The following is a 17,989-nucleotide window of genomic DNA, read 5'->3' on the forward strand; positions in this document are numbered from 1 at the left end:
GTACTTATTTATTTATTTATTTATTTTATTTATTTACATTTGTTAACTGAGTAGTGTCCGACTGGGGTGAAAAAAAAATTTCAGCAGACAGCCGGGGAGAAAAGCTCCACAGCCAACAGATTCAGTGCCAACTTTACCACTCTCTCCCCCCAAAGGACCAATCACAATACTGGAGGAATGCCAGGCACCCAGCATTACTGCAGCACAGGTTAAAGCTGCATTGTCCAAGGCCGAAAATACAGTTTCCATGGGACCCGACAATATCCATGGATGTGTTCTACATGAACTACAGAGTGAACTGGCACCACATCAGTGTGCCCTGTTCAATCACAGCCTCACCTCAAGCTTTGTCCCTACCGAATGGTGCACTGCTACAGTCATCCCTCTCTATAAAGGGGGTCCGACTACAGACCCTGGGAATTATTGCCCCATTAGTCTGACAAGTCTGATATGTAAGGCAGTGCAGTGCATCATCATGGACCTAATTAACAAGGATATAGGGAATGTCCAAACTCTAGATCCCACAGAATTTGGTTTTGTGAAAGGTAGATCATGCCTGCTCAACCTGGTTGACTTCTTTGAGTGAGTCACCAGAGCTGTGGATGAGGGCAAGGCAGTTCGTACAGCCTACCTTGATCTGTCCTAGGCCTTTGATACCATTCCCAACTCAGGAATTATTGATAAACTCACCAAACTAGGCATCAACCCCTATATCACTAGGTGGGTTGCAAATTGACAAATAGAACCCACAGTGTGAAAGTAGAGGACTCCAAGTCAGACTGCCAGCCAGTCACGAGTGGAGTCCCACAGGGATCAGTCCTAGGTCCTCTTCTGTTTGGCATCTACTTCTCAGAAGTCCAGGCCAACACAGAGGGACTCTGGCTGACCAAGTTCACAGACGACTGCAAGCTGGGAGCCATCATTAACTCCCCAAGTGATGTAGAAATCCTACAAAAAGGCCTCACTGAGACCAGTGACTGATGTCGAAACCATGGCCTTAAGCTTAATGCCAAAAAATGCATTGTCATCCCATTTAGGAAAAACTCAGTTCCCACTAATTACCACATCAATAGAAACCCACTGAACAATGAAGGTGTTATAAGAGATCTGGGGACACAGGTTGACAGCAACCTCTCCTTTGATCACCACATTGCCACTGTGGTCAGAAAATCCTTCCATGTGGCACATCTCATTACTAAGAGTCTTGCATCCAGGAAGAAAGAGGTCATCATCTCTCTCTACTCTTCCCTCATTAGGCTAATCATCAAGTATAATGCCCCATTTGGCATGTACCTCACTAGACACATGCAACAGCTGGAAAGGCCACAAAAGTACCTCACGAGACTCAAAAAACTCCAGCTATTCTCTGTCTCATATCGTCTACTAAGAGGCAATCTCTGCTTGACTTACAAAGCCATGTCTGACCCAGCTCTGTTAGAAATGCTACATCTAAAGAAATCTCAATCCCTCCGCACCACATGCTCCAGAGACCTCAACCTCATTACCACAATCAACAGAACACACTGGAGGGGACAGGTTCATAACCCCGAGACTACCCATGCTCTGGAATAGACTTCCCATACATGTCAAGCAGAGCACCTTACTGGCCCTCTTCAAGAGAAATCTTGATGAGTGGATGTGAAATAGAGCAGACTATGAAAAATTCCATGAGGAGATTAATAATCTGAAAGTGAGATTTATGAAGAGAGGATATATGGAAAGAGAAATTAAACCTATAACTTCCTCAGTGATAGTATCCAGAAAAAAATGAAGGTAAACCCTACTATTCAGAACCCAATAATAATAATGATCAACAGAAGTTTAATATTAATAAGAGTATGAACATTCCTATGACTTATTCTAGCAATATAAAACTTCTATATGAGATTCTAGACAGGAATTGGAATATTTTATGTGTAGATGAACAAGTAAAGGCGTTCGTGGGAGAAAAACCCTAGATACACATATAAGAATAAGAAATGCTTAAACAGGCTACTATGTGGTCCTAGATATGAGAAGGCATCACCTATAGCTAGTTATGGTACTATCTCTTGTAAGAAATGTAATTACTGTCACTTATTGGATAGAAATGGGACCTTTCAGCACCCAGACACTGGCAAGATTTTATCCTTTAGACTGCTTGCTGATTGCAATACTACCAACTTAGTATATTTAGCCTATTGCATTTCATGTAAATCATTTTATATAGGTATGACAACTAGGAGACTACGAGATTGAATAAAAGAGCATGTTTATGATATACAGAGGAGAGCTGATACTAATGCAGTAGCAAAAAATATAATAGAAACAGACATATCACATAGTTTTAAGTTTATGGTTATTAAATTGGTACATTTAGGTAATGGGGGGGGTTCTGCTAGAAATAAGGTTGAGACAAAATAATTAGAATGGATCATTTGGATGCGTGCAAATATGGGAAAGGAACTGAATGACAAGATGTCTATCAAACCTGTACCAATGAACAGACCTTTAAGTAGGTGAATGTGTTTTTTATACATTAAATATTTTATATATTGAATTATTTGATGCTTTTGTAATACTATATTGCCATTTAAGCAATGGTGATCGAATAATTAAATTATTATGTAATTAATGGAAATGTTGGATAGGATGTATTTAAAAGTCAGTGCATGATTTTACTTACTGTCTGATGAAGCAGCTTTGGCTGCGAAAGTGCTCAATTTTTATTTGTTTATGAATAAAGTTTTTATGCTTTTATCTGTCGTGGTTTGGTGCCTACCAGTTTTTTACTTTGGATTATTTTCACTTGTGGAGGCCCAATTTACCTGCTACTACATCTTATTTTTTTGCCTGGTGTCTTTACTATCTGCTGAAATTCTGGTTTCATAGCAAGCTTTAGAGGATTTGATGAGGGGTCTTAACATTTTGTTGAGCTGATAAGGGAGTTTTTCCAGTCTTGGAACTTCACCTTATTCCACATCAGTTTCCTCCTTCTGTTGTAGAGTTTGTTTATGACAGGGGACCACCAGATTGGCTTCCTTTTTTGGAGGAGAGAGTCTTGGTTCTATTGGGTATGGCGAGATCCATGCATTTGTGTATGTGTTCGAACAGTGCATTAGTGTATGATTCAGCAGTCATGCAACTCTTCTCCATTTGCATGGGTGCCGTGAAGTTAGCCACCTCTGGTTTTAGGAGCCCAAAGTTAGCTTTGGGGAAGTTTTTCATTTATTTTATTTTTTATTTATTTATCATTTCTTGACCGGAAAGGTGGTTACCTTTCCGGGGGGGGGGGGATTTCCAAGGTGATTAGTTTGTGGTCAGATCTAACTAGGGAGGAGTTGACTATTGGTGTAGAGCAATATTTGCCCATGTTAGTAATGACCAGGTCAAGGATGTTGCCACCTCTAGAGGGGATAAGAATGAGCTGGTCCAGGGCATTGGAATTAATGAATTCCAGGAAACGTTGGGCAAGTATATTGGTACATGAGCAGTTTTCCCAGTTAATGGAGGGCTAGTTGAAGTCGCCCAGTGTGAGTCTTGGGACATGGTTGGGAACCTATAACAGGCTATGACCTGAATCGCTGTCTTACCCAATGTTAGCTGCACCTGAAGTATCTCTGATGTCTTATATTGGCTGTATGATGCCCCCTAGAGTTATACACTACTAGAGATAATGGGACAATTGTCATTCTTACCATCTGTACAGTATTGTGTATCTGATTCCTGAGGGTAATAATAAAAAGAATACCTGGTCTGATAATGTATCAGGACCTAGCAAAATTAAAATAAATAAAGTTATAAGGAAATCGATACACAATAAATACATCAGTAAGCAGCTCAGTCAAAAACTACAAAAGGAATTAAAAAAAATGTATTGAAAAAAAATAATATGAATCATGATAATAATTAGAAGCAAATTTTATTTTTAAAATACTTAGAGAAAACAGCAAGGACCCATTTAAGACTTTTGCTACTCACAGAGAAAGAACAAAGGTGAAGAGGTTTGTCTCATTAACTTCAAGGTTGTTCTGAAATTATAGAGCAATACTATCATTATATTCTTACTTCTGTATTATTAATACAATTCTGTTATAAGTCAAACTCAAGTCCACAGTATCACCTGTACTAGACAAAGCGAATAAATAAATAAAAACTAGAAGTTATTGCATATAACACAGTTTCATACTGCATCAAAAATCAGGCTATATTTTGAGTAGACGATTCTGTTCATATTTTCACTTTTGCATAATTAGTGGACTTTCCTGAATCCTGAAATGGTACTATTTCTGTGCTCATTCCTAAAAAGACAAAATATAACACAGAAGGTATCAGCCCTTGATCTAGCTGACTTCAGTTTCAATGTTTTTTGTAAAAAAAATGTTCTCCAGTTTATGGAAAAGGACTTAATACCTCATGGAAATTAAATAACTGACAGCTTAGTAAAGAACAAGAATAAATTGTCAAAGCCATATCACCAAACCACCTTACTGAGTCCAGGTATAAGAGAAGCATCGACTCCAAAGTTCCATTTTTAAAAGTAAATTCAACTAAAACACCCAGCACATAACTAGAATCATAATTTAAACAATACTACATATCCTTAGTGCATAAAATACCCCTGTACCTCCTAATCCTAAACATTATTGAAACTATAACCCTAAACCTAAAACTAACCTTAGATGTAGTGCAGACTATTGTAATTATTACCTTCCAGACAAAATTTGTAACACTAAATTTAGCGACTTCTGTTAAAACTAACAAAGGCATTGGTTCAACTAACCTGACAAAACAAATTCAACAAAATAGTCTTTATGAAATGTCTTTCTATAACATTGTCCTCTCGTAACTATCCTTCTATTATTTGGACTTAGATATATCAGCTCCATTAATGGTGTTCCACTAGCACTCCAAACAAAAAAAAAAAACAGTGGACTACGAAGGAAAAGTCAATGGCGGGAGTCATAAACATCTCTAAGCCTATTATAGAAGCCAGCATCTCTGCAGGAGAAATGCACATAGCAACTAAAATAATGATAGCGATGGATGGTAAGATGCCAGTATAACATCATTTGAGAAGTACGTAACATGCAACATCAATGTATAACACATCCAACATCACTCTATGTCACAGCATAATTCTCCATAAAATAAAAAATAAAAATGAAAAATAAAGTACTTCAAAGAATTAAAGAAATCTGGGAGAAACAAGAGAGAGTACCATTATTATATAGATACAGGATTTTATCATAAAAGGTAGAAAACATGAAAAAGAGAACTTTGAAAGAATACTGTCAAGAATGAATTACAGAACACTGAAGCCTTCTCTCTCACTAAAAAGCCCTGTGTCAATAAGCCCCACCTGCAAAACCCAGATCAAGCATTGCTGAATAGTGGAACTGTTAGGGAAATGTTTTTATTTAGTAACGGAATCTGTAGGCTTTGGGTTAGGGAGAAGGGAAGGTTAGGGTTAGGATTAGCACATATGAGTAAGGTGGTGCATGGGAGCTTTGTACATATTGTCGGGGAGTTGTGCTGGGTTCCACCCTGGCAGAATAGTCTAATAAACTCAGGGGAGACTGTCCCTGGTGTTAGATGCTCCCTGTTATGTATTTTGTGTTGTAGAGCCTTCTATTAACTTTTGAAGTGACTTAGGGTACTTAAAATTCCCTTGTGTCAAGAGCTCCCTACTATCACAAGATTTGCTCACCAATTCGAGGAGTTTAAAGGTATGATAACCCTCCCCCACTCTCAAATGTACGTGCATGCCCACAAACACACACACACACACACACACACACACACACACACACACACACACACACACACACACACACACACACACACTCACTTGATACCAATCATTCCTCTGTGCACACTCACACGTAGCCACACATCTATACACACATGCACATCATACCTCTCAATCTCTTAAAGCAAGAAATCTGAAGAGAGCAATAGGGGACAAAGGTACAAAATAGGGAGAATTTTTAAATATTGCTTAGAAAGACTTACACTCCACTTCTTCTTGGAAACATGATTATTTAGTTATGTTACTATGTACATGGATTAATGTTAAGCACATCTTCTGAATAACTCTACTGTGTCTTTGGATGAAAGCACTGAACTGTATTAAATAATCATGTCTCTAAAAAGTGGGGTGTGTTTTGTTTTGATTATGAGGCATTATCTTTCAACTTCAACCAATGTATGGACTTAATTACTTGTATTTTTAAACTTAGAGAATTGATGTAATAACAGGTTTTGCATTAGCATGAATTTTCTGAAGGGTATGAAATCCAAAACTCAAATGTCTGTTATTATTTTCTGACTTCAATCCACAATGATTTACAAATGATTTGCCAGAAAACCAAAATTTTAGGAGAAACAGATCAAAAATATGAAGCAAAAACCTGGGCATTGTGATCTGGGCAGTTGAGAGGTATGCTTGTCATGATGATAATCCACAGAACTGACCCAACAGACCATCGATTACAGCAAAGCCAATCAGGAAACTAGAACGTGCTTCCTTGACTGCTGCAGCCAATCAGGTCCCTTGCTTCACTGATGCAGACCTGAATGAGTACAGCTTACAAGCAAGTTTTTCAGAAGAAAAAAAGAAACATAATTGCATGATGATGCTATACAACCGTGAGAATGTCCGAGGCACCGAGCAAGAAATGGAAGAGACAGAGCAGGTGCCTAATGCCAGCTATGTCCATCCTCCCTCCAGCACTTACCTCTAACGTGATATTACCCATTGACAGTAGTGGGTGAATACAAACTTTTGGCCAAATTGATTTTGCACTGCTAAACAAGTCTCTTTCTATATAAATGCCTTACCACAGGCATTTCTGGAGGAGAGCACATGGCTAATTAGCGTAGGCCACTCCCCCAGAATGCCTCAGTAGCATGTAGCATTTAGTATGGTTCATTTAAATGGCCTGCTTTGGTGATCCTACAGACTGTGTAGTAATACTGTGGTGGGCCTGTCTCTGAGTGAACACAAGTAGCCCATGTTAGGGCTTACATCTGGCACTGACCCTTTATGAATCCTGGCCGTAGTAAGGCCTTATTATGTCTGGACTAGACAGATCATAACTTCTAGCTCAAAAGAATAACTTCCTTAGTTGGAACTGTTTGTTCTCCCAACTTATCTGACAAAGTACTCTGTTGAGAATTTTTAAAATCTGCCAGTTCATTACATTCCCCAAAAAACATGTTGAAACATATTCCCAATTACCTCTCTCTTTCCCATCATACCTACAGAATTTACCATTTACCTGTAGAAAAATTCAACTCCAAGCAAAAATTCTAAATCTTCTGGACTTTGTTGCATATTTGGGAGTTATACAGATGTCCTCACAATGTTCCTTTGTAAATTGCTTGTGAAATCTATCTTCCCAGTCTTTCTAACCTCCTATGACTGATTTTTGCAGTTATCACTATTTTATATGCCATACTAACTATCCGTCTTTTAACAGCAGCTTCTGTTCTAGGCATGACTAAAAACTCTACCAGAGTCAGTCTTTCACTTAGCGCTCCCCTGTCCCTTTCTCTCCCTATACAGTAATATTAATCCCTGATAGGGAAGGCAGTCTCGAACTCGTTGTTCAGACTTCTGTTTCCTCTTATCCTACTCTATTACCTTCCCCCTCTAGCAATTTGCCCCCAATACCTTTGTCCATTTGATAATTTTCTCCAGTAAATTCCAGCACCCTCTTGACTATTTTCTATACCCCTACTTGTAGTCATCCCTATTTATAAAAACTCCTTTCACAATTTCTATATTGGCTTAGTTCATAGGTGTTTACTAGGCTAATGACCACAACGGCCTTTTTAAGCCTAGCCATGTATTACAAATCTCTGACAAGTTCTGGTACTCTTGATAAATTTAGGTAGGGGGTTGGGAAATGAAACATTCACAAGCAGGAACCTGGGAGATGAACCATTCACAGGTTGCCTGTGTCCATTACAGGCATAACTGCCAAGCCAGGGATTCTTAGAATACTTTTTTATTTATTTATTGATCCTTTGTTGACTAAGTCAGTCCCATTAGGTATTTATACTACTGGGGGTAAATGGCCTGGGCTTTAGAAAACTTTCCCTGCTTTTTTTGATAGATGCAATGGGATCTTTTAGACCACCAGTTCAGATGGGACCTCAGTTTAATGTTTCATCCACAGACAACCTATTCAGGAGTGCAGCACTACCCACAGCCTTCTGTAACAATGGTGGGTGTGGTACCTGCTTGTGCCACTGACACTAATTTATGAATATAATATTCTCTATAAAGGACTATTTAAATTGACAGCTCCCAAATTCTTGTAAAAGTGTAAGCTTATTGTTTTTAATAGTTTACTACTACTCCAGAATTTTTATTCAGACATTGCTTTGCGTTACGATACTCATATATATTTTATGAACATTTGTTACACACCATATGAATTAATACTTGGGTTCTACAAAAGCTTAACTATCTATGTTTTACATTAACTTCCCCATCCCAGTATAAGCATTTTTCACAAAAATTAATTTACTGAGTATTCTGTTCCTACCTGTTTGCTGATTATTAATTCATTGATTCACCATTTTTATGGACTCACCCAAATCACAAGAGACCGTGGTATCAGTATTTAACTGTCTTGTTGACCTATTATCCTGTCAGGTGAAGTTCAGGTTTATGGATGAATGCACTAACAAATGTATCTTTGAGTGGATTCAGTAAAGGTTTTGTGTTTCTCTCCAAACTGAACAATATTATTTATTTCTTCCTCTACATACATTCATACCTAACTTCAAAGCTTGCTGTGGCTTGCATTGATGTGTGTGATATTTGTATCAAACTGCAAGATATCTATACCTTAGAGAACTGGGTATACTCTGACATACTGCAGTCTCAGACGTAATTCATTATTATGTACTTTTAGCGTCAATATTATCAGGATCAGAAATGTGGTTCTTCAAATTTCAAAAGCAACCAATTCTGCTTTTCACTTTGTCAGTAATTTTATTTTATAGTTCTTTCTTTTTGGGCTTTCTTTTATTTTGTTTTGTTTTGTTTTTCTTTATTTTGTTTCCTTCATCAATTTTCAAACTGTGAGTTATGTATATGTCTTCTCGTTTTGTTTCTGGCTTTTTGTTTCAATGTGTTTTTCTAGCCTCCTTGTTTGATAACCACCTAGCTTATGCTGTCATCAACCATTCACTTCTTATCACTAGGACAAGAGCTATGCACAGCATGGCGATCAAACATGCAGCTACGTGTTTGTGTGTGTGTGTGTGTGTGTGTGTGTGTGTGTGTGTGTGTGTGTGTGTGTGTGTGTGTGTGTGTGTGTGTGTGTGTGTGTGTTCATGCACACGTATGTGTGCTTGTGTGTGCTCTACCATCCTCCCGGTGGCTGTTATGAGTGTTTGAATGTTTGCAAATTTTTCTAGGAGTGTACCATTTCTTTCATATGCCCCATAAAGCTTATATTGTTGACACGGCTTACATGCCATGCATTTTTTATGCATTATTTATCAGTACTGCAGCAGGACTGACCATTTCCCTCCCACAGGATAGGCAAGCCAGTGTTGGCCACTCACTCTCACTCTCTGTTATCAGTTTCTCTGGTACTGGGATCACTAGTCAACTCTGTGCCATCTAAGTTGCAGTCAGGATTTTATCTTTCTGTACAACGTAGCTAATGCTGCTTATTTCTTTCCTTTGTTTTTTTTTTTCATTATTCATATTTGTTCTGTACAGTGACATTTTTATTTAATTTATAGCTACTGTTTACTTAGTTTTTTCTTTCTTTTTTATGCAGTTATTTTGTTTGGGTCTATATCACATCATCTAACAAACTATGTGTGAAAAGCTCCAGCCATTAAACAATGTTTTAAATGAAAGTTTTCCCACGGAAAATAACCAGTAGGCCAACCACCGATCATCACAAAAATAACAAAATTTAAAACCCACTCAGGTGGGGGGCTATGCCCCTCACACACCCAATGTAAAGGGCTGCGACCCCCACAACCCCCAACTAAATATACCAACTCTGAGATTGCAGTACAGTGGGGAAAATGGCAAACTCCCAATAATGGCCCACTGTTTTTCCCCTGGGAAATAATTCACTAAAATGATTGTTCAGTGGATAGAGCTTTCGACAAATAAAGTTCAACAAATAGGCATTCACTAAACAGTTCGTTCAACAATGTGATATAGACCCATTTTGTTTTAGTTTAGTTGCTGCAATTTTCTGAGGTGGTGGCATACTTGCATGTGCTGATGATATGTTTATGACTTTTGGCTTTGTATGAGAATTTTTTTAATTGATGGTTTTGGGTATTTGTAGGGTTTTTGTAGATTTGATAAGACCACTATTATTTTCCTGTTGTTATATTCATTTTATTAGGGATTTGGGGCATTGTTTAGTTGTTTGCAGTGTTATATGTTTGTGTTGTGCTTTTTTAAATGTTATTTTTGTTTTTAATTCTTTACTTTGTAAATTTTATTCTTCCATTTAAGTCTGAGGTTTGTTTTCCATTAAATTCTGTAAGAATGTTTTCCCATTATTGCATGGGGGCATGTAGACCCGGCACACTTCATATACTTTTGTTAGGATGATGTAATCAGCATGCATATATACACTACATATGTGTGCATATTCCACTGCCACTCTTAGACTAGGGAGAAGGTTTAGGAATCCCCATGCTTGGGTAACCTCTGGTAGAAACCGGGACCTTCATGTGTTATTTAAAAAAAACAGAGAGATAAGTGGCCTCAGAACATAGCACTAGCAGCTCTGATACCTAGGGTCCATAATTGCTACTGCATATTCATTTTGTTAATAAAGTGAACTGTAGGTTCCTTTTTTGTGAACTTTTGTTTTAGCAAATGTCCATTTTGCTGAAAGAGGTAAATGGGTGTGCATGTTTGTCCAAGTGTTTATGAGTTAGGGCTAAAGTAAGGGCTAGGTAAGGGGTATGGATTTAGTGTGTGTGTGTGTGTGTGTGTGTGTGTGTGTGTGTGTGTGTGTGTGTGTGTGTGTGTGTGTGTGTGTGTGTGCGTGTGTGTGTTTGTGAGACATACAGAGACAGTGAGATAGTTTGGAGGTTTTTCTACGTAAAATGCATATTTTAGGGCAGGGACTATGTTACACAGACAGACAGACAGACACATTAAGGTGGTACATGGGGGGAAACTTTGCTTGAATTATATTGTTCTGCTTTTACTATTGTTATAACTAAAGAAGACAGGAAATACATCAGTAACCAAAAGCTGGATAGCATTTGAACAATTGTACAATATAAAGTTATTATTGAATTACTAGTAATGCATTGTTTCATACATTAGTAGGTGATTATTTTAATGCATGTTTATTTCTTAATTTTAATAAAGTAAGTTTTTCATTTTGCTGTTTGCTTAATCATTTCTTATAGCTGTATTCACAAATGGAATATTTCATCTGTTCAACTTTTTAACCTACAATAAGTGTATATGCATCATTACTAGCAACAGAGAAGGAGGGACAGAATTCCAAATATAAATGCTAGCATAATATTAGCAGCAGGTACAATACTCTTTCCACTGTAACAGAGTGACAAAACTTTCTTGGAATTAGGTACTAGAAAAAACATGAAAAGATCACCATGAAATTCAAAGCTCACATTTCTCTGTGTGAGAAAGACCTTCCCAGCTCACCATGCGGATAAAGTCTTTTATATGTTGCTTACAAACTTCATCAGATCTGAAGTAACCACACCTTAAGGAAATGTGGAATGCACCTGTATTGACTTCCACCAAACAACATGTATTTGATTACTGAAGAAAAGGCAATAGTAAAGCAGCCTGCTACCCCCTATTAATCAATATGTTATGTACTTTGTGTTACTCAGAGTGAGACTGGAATTTCTGTTACTATTCCAATATTCCTGAATTCTAAGTTCTCTTTTATGACAATCAGCATCATTTTGGTTTCGTGAAGGTTACATACAACGCAGTTATATTGCCTACCAGTATTTTCTACACCTTTAAAAAAATATTTTTATACTAATTTCAGTAAAACTTCTTTTTCTCTAAATAAACATATATGCTCCATACATTTCTTCTCTAAAAGGGCATTATCTCAAGAATAGCAGTTCTTGGGTTCATCTGGACTGGGTACAGTAACCTAGACAGTGACTTAGTAATGCCTTCTTTTAGAAACATTGTGGCACCAGCTGTCTGGTTGCTCGATGGTGTGGAGTGATTTCAGTTATCTGTCTAATTCTGGATAAAGGTGTGGACTCATATCCCTCTTGGGTGTGAAACTTGTCACTGTTTTTCCACTGGAATTGCTCAATGTCATCCATCCTTCTGTTAATTTAACCTACATAACTGGAGATATGCATGTGCAAAACATACAATGTTTAAGCAATAACTGATAACATGGTGTGCTGTATTGAAGATTTACCCACGGTTGGCATGGTTTAATCATGAGGGCAAAGCCTGAGTGATTAAATAAGCCAACCGTGGGTAAATTTCAATATACCACAACCACGGAGACGGTTATTGCTATTATACAGTGACATTATTTAAGAAAAAAAATACTTACTTGTCTTAAGTAAAGTCTTTGTATAACAGCACATTACTGTTCTTCCGTGGCTGGTGGTATATTGCTTCCTTGTGTTGGTGTACTACGCATGCGTATGGGACTTGCATTCCCACACATACCCAGTACATCAATTTATTTTTATTTTATTTTATTTTTATTTTACATTTGTTTACCGGGCTAGTCCAACTGGATACATGTCCATTTTCAGTGGAGGCCCAGGGAGAAAAGCTCCACTACATACTACTTAACAATATCAAGATATACATGAATATACAATAATAGGAAAAAAAAAACATAAATGCTTTGAAATGTAAGGAACAGAGAAAAGAAAGTCTCCGTTGCTCCGTTTTCTTTTTTCTTTTTTTTTTTTTTTTAATTAAAAAAAAAACTTTAGGGCAGTTTAGGGGTAAGAGAGAGACAGCATGGAAGAAATACAAGGATTATCAGGTACATGTGTTTAATTTTAAATAATATACCTGATTTCCCTAGAATTTTGTTCAAGCTGCCTCTCTGGTATGTCCAGAGTCGAGGCTAAAGATTTTATTTTTATTTTTTAAGAAATAAAAATAAAATTGAAACAATATACCAACAGAAAAAAGTCCGGGTGATTGGACCTTTTTTCGTTGGTATATTATAGCAATAACCCACACCTGGGTGTGGGTAATGCTAGATTTACCCACGGTTGGTGTGGTTTGGTCATGAGGGTGAAGCCCGAGTGGCCAAACAAAGCCAACTGTGGGTAAATCCAGCATTACCCACAACCAGAAGTGGGTTATTGCTATTATACAATGACATTATTTAAGAAAAAAATAATTACTTTTCTTAAATAATGGCATTGTATAATGCCTCCTTGCTGCCCTTCCGCAGCTGTCTGGTATTCTGTGACAGTTCTGATGTACTGCACATGTGCATGCCTAAGCAGTACATCAGAGCTGTGGGCAAAAGCAACGGAGAGAGCAAGATCTCCGTTGCCTTTTAAAAACTGTTTCACTATGTTAAATGGGTTTAACATAGCGAGACAGCTTTAAAAAAAGCAACAGAGAATATCTGTTGCTTTTTAAAAGCTGTCTCGCTATGTTAAACCCATTTAACATAGTGAGACAGTTTTGAAAAAAGCAACGGAGAAAGCAAGATCTCCATTGCTTTTTAAAAACTGTTTTGCTATGTTAAATGAGTTTAACATAGCCAGACAGCTTTAAAAAAAGCAACAGAGAATATCCGTTGCTTTTTTAAAGCTGTCTGGCTATGTTAAACTCATTTAACATAGCGAGACAGTTTAGAAAAAAGCAACGGGGAAAGCAAGATCTCCGTTGCTTTTTAAAAACTGTTTCGCTATGTTAAACTCGTTTAACATAGCGAGACAGCTTTAAAAAAAGCAACAGAGAATCTCAGTTGCTTTTTTAAAGCTGTCTCGCTATATTAAACTCGTTTAACATAGCGAGACAGTGTGAAGCAATTGAAATCTTGCGTACTCCGTTGCTGTAAAAAAAAAGAGTTATAATAATGGAAAAAGTCCGGGTGACCGGGCCTTTTTCCATTACTATAACTCTGGTTTACAACATACATGCTGACCAATCAGCGTGCATGTTTTTGAATATTTAATGGGGGGGTCGTTGTATAATGTGGGATTTGCAATGGGCACGCTGGTTGGGCTGGCCAGTCAGCCTGCACGTTTTCAAATATTAATGGGGAGTCATCGTATAATAAGTAATAAATTACTGCTAATGTTCATAGTCAAGATCTGTAATGTATGTGAGTCATTTAATATTATGTACACCTCTCAGCTTTCCTTGATTTCGCAGAATGTCTCTGATTTTGCCTCATATTTTTGCCCTATTCCTTATACAATTTTTAATTTTCTGGTAAATGACAGGATTACAATCAGTTAGTGACACCATTCATTAGTGTTTCATACTTTTTGTTGTTCAATAAAATACATGGTGATACAAAACCTTTTATTTATTAACTTTTTAAGTGAATTAAAGTAAAATTTAAAAAAAAAACATGCCCTGGTGTTGAGCCTTTGTTCCCTGCTATTTTTGGATTTGTCCAGAATTTTTGAGCAAATAGGTTGAGCAGAGTAGTATTACAAAGTGTACCAACTGCTAATTCTGCAACTACTTTCTGCTAGATAGAAAGGTAAAAGAGTTGTGTATATTTACTGTACCACAAGTGCATTTGTGTATGCAGGTGTTCTGGCGTAACTGCCATTCTGTTGCAGATGTAACAAGTGGCTTGGCTACATTTAAATACAATATTGAAGTTTCAGCCCTGACAGAAAATGTATTACTGACAATTACTGACATTCATTTCTGAATGCTGGTACTATATTAGACTACACACCGAGCCTCGAAGCTCTTCTGCAAATGTAGCCTCAGCATTCAGAAACTGAATCCCAGTACTAAGGATTGTGCCCCCTGACATTTTGTACCTGTGATGGCTGCCCTCCTCACCCTACCCTAACTACTCTTCTAACACCCACACTGCCCAGCCTAACATAGCCACTTCTTAGCTCGCACAATGTCAGGATAAGTTATAACATTTGCAGTTTTAAGCCCATTTGATAAAAGGGCTCATAAGATTATGCACCAATGAACAGTGACCTAATGGCTGACAAATTCAACTCTAACTTTACCCCTCTCTCCCCTGCAACCTCCACTCAGGAAATACCATCAAATATAACTCCCCCTATGATCACTAGGGAGCAGGTCCTCAATTTTCTCTCTAAGGCAAAGAACACTGCATCAATCGGCCCAGACAATACCACAGGATGCCTTCTAAATAGCATGAAACATGACCTATCATGTCTCCTGGAATTGATATTTAACTGTAGCATCCAAACAGGCTTCATGCCTCATAAATGGAGAACGGCAACAGTCATCCCTCTGCTCAAAGGTAGGACATCTACAAACCCTGAAAACTACAGACCTATAAGCCTCACTTGTCTCATATGCAAAGAAAGAACTATTGTGGAAATGAGCAATAATGACATAGGAAACCTTGGGACACTGGATCCAACCCAATTTGGTTTCATCCAGGTTAGGTCATACCTAATCAGCCCAGTGGACTTCTTTGAGAAGGTCAGCAAAGCAATGATGAGGGCAAAACAGTTCACACTGCCTACCTTGATCTGGCCAAAGCATTTGCACAATACCACACTAGGGCATTGTTGACAAACTCAAGTGGTAAATGACAGGATTACAATCAGTTAGTGACACCATTCATTAGTGTTTCATACTTTTTGTTGTTCAATAAAATGCATGGTGATACAAAACCTTTTATTTATTAACTTTTTTAAGTGAATTAGAGTAAAATTAAAAAAAAAAAGTGTCACCTGGTGGATAGCCAGCTGGCTCACAGACAGGACTCAGGAAGTTAGAACTGAGGAGTCCACCTCTACAAAGAGGACAGTCACAAGCAGAGTCCCTTCTTCACTGAAGTTAAGGCCAATGTCAATGTCCTCAAGCTAACTAAATTTGCAGGTGATTGAAAAAGAGGAGCAGTCATAGAATCCCCCACCAACACAAATGCTTTCCAGGAAGGGCTGACACAAACAAATAACTGGTGTCAGAGCCACGGACTAAAATTAAATGCCAAGAAATGCATAACTGTTATCTTTCAGGAAGTCATACATCCCTGTTAACTATCATATTGACAACACACCTCTAAATATTGACACAGAAGTCAGGGACTTAGGGACACACATAGACAATAATCTAGCCTTTGACCATCACGTGCTTATAGTAGTGAGGACGTCATTCTACCTTGTGCAACTTATAGACAAAGGTATGGCATCTAGGTCTATGGAGATCATTGATCCACTGCATTCGGCATTCATCAGATCTATCACTAAGTACAGTGCCCCCCTTTGGTATGTACTTAACCAGGCACATTCAGCAATTGGAACATTCACAGAGATTCCTCACCAAAGGAATACAGGGCATAAGTAGCATGTCCTATACAGACTGCCTCAAGGCCCTATTGCTGTATTATGTCTCCTACAAGCTGTTGATGAGAGATCTATGCCTGGAATACATGGCATTGGCAGACCACACCTTGCTGGACCACTAGCATATCGACAAAACAAATGCACCAGAATTACCACTTCTACACGTCTGGGTGTGGGTGATGCTAGATTTACCCACGGTTGTCTTTGTTTGGCCACTTTGGCTTCACCCTCATGACCAAACCACACCAACCATGGGTGGGTCTAGAATTGCCCATGCCCAGACGTGGGTTATTGCTTAAGTCTCCAATGTCTTAACTTTTATGTTGAGCATGTTCAGGACAAGGATTGGTTAAGATGATGTTTTAGCAGTGGTTTAAAACTATTGCGCTTGTTGGAGAGTTTTATTTGTGTAGAGATACTGTTCCACAGTTGAGCAACATAACTGGGAGTAGAGCTAGTCTCCTGCAACATTATCTGGCTTATTTGTAAGTAGTAAGAATTTGTTAATGGAGTGGAGATCCCTTTCTGGACAGTAGGGATCTTAACCTAGCCTGCAATGTTAGCTGCACATGCCGGAGAGACAGGTATGTCTCCAGAGGTTGCCACTCCTCTGGAACAGACTCCAGATTCGTGTAAAACAGGGCTCCTCAATGACCCTATCTAAGAGTAACCTGGACAATTGGAGGGAAACTGTAAATTTACATTGGGAGTTTCACCTATGTCTCTCTTAGATAGCGGCAGCCGGTGCTGAACTTAGATTCACGTGTAAAGACAGACTATATATCTTGGTCCATGAGGGAATAAGGGTAACATGGCTAGGCTTGTAGAGGCCTTAGGGCCAATAGCCTAGTAACATCCTGTAATCCTGTAAAGACTTAAATCTTGTCTGTGATATAAACAGGACCTGCTAGAGAGACAGGTGTATATCCTAGAGACCACCTTTTCTCTGGAACAGGCTCCACATCCATGTGAAACAGAGTTCCTCCCTAAACCAATTCAAGTGTAAGTTGGAAAATTGGATGGGGAACAGGAAATTTATCCAAGGTTTGGCACCTATGTCTCCAAAGGACATAGCCAGCCTATAAATGGTTCATCTCCCTGGCCCCTGCTTGTAAATATTTCATCTCCCAACCCCTTGCTTACACTTATCAAGGGTACCAGAACTTGTCAAAGATTTGGGATGCATGGCTACGCTTAAAGAGGCCTTTGAAATTGTTAGCCTAGTACACACCCATGAACATATAAACCTATGACCCATTAAACAGATAAAAACTATTCCTGCAGTATATTTGTAGCCAATACCGCTGCCATAGCTCTCACAGTTTTTTTTTCCGATGCAAGGAAGTGTTCTTAAAATGGACAAAATAGTTCTAAGCGTAATAAATAAAAAAATTCACCTTCTGTTGCCTATTCTATTTTTTTTGGGGGGGGGTTGCCATTCAGTTTATCTTAACCATTTACATCTGCACACTGTCGCTTATGG

Source organism: Protopterus annectens, chromosome 5.part0 (genome assembly GCF_019279795.1).
Source record: "Protopterus annectens isolate FY-2018-M chromosome 5.part0, PAN1.0, whole genome shotgun sequence".
Classification (NCBI taxonomy): domain Eukaryota; kingdom Metazoa; phylum Chordata; order Ceratodontiformes; family Protopteridae; genus Protopterus; species Protopterus annectens.